The sequence below is a fragment of the Prosopis cineraria genome, unplaced genomic scaffold (assembly GCF_029017545.1).
Source record: "Prosopis cineraria cultivar Desert tree isolate PC_DT_omini unplaced genomic scaffold, ASM2901754v1 PC11, whole genome shotgun sequence".
In the NCBI taxonomy this organism is placed as follows: domain Eukaryota; kingdom Viridiplantae; phylum Streptophyta; class Magnoliopsida; order Fabales; family Fabaceae; genus Prosopis; species Prosopis cineraria.
Window position 1 is genome coordinate 39,218,589 of NW_026555342.1, and position 300 is coordinate 39,218,888.

Here is a 300-nt window from a genome sequence, read left to right on the forward strand (position 1 = left end):
CAAAACCAAGCTCTTCATTCTCTTCCTCTTTTTCTCTTCTATTTTAACGCAACTCATGAGCTGATTTATTTAATTTTTGGCTATGCACCACGGATGCATGATGCCCTTCACCGCAGCCCATGGCACAGAGGAGCTTGTTACATTTAAATTGCCTCTGTGCACCGCGGTGGACCAACCACACGTTGTGGTGTGTGGCACAAAAAATAATTCTTCTCTTTTTATCCTCTTTCCTTACTCGGGTGGCCCGCCTTTGATCCGAATCACTTCTAGGGCTAAAATCACAACAATTATACCAAGTTA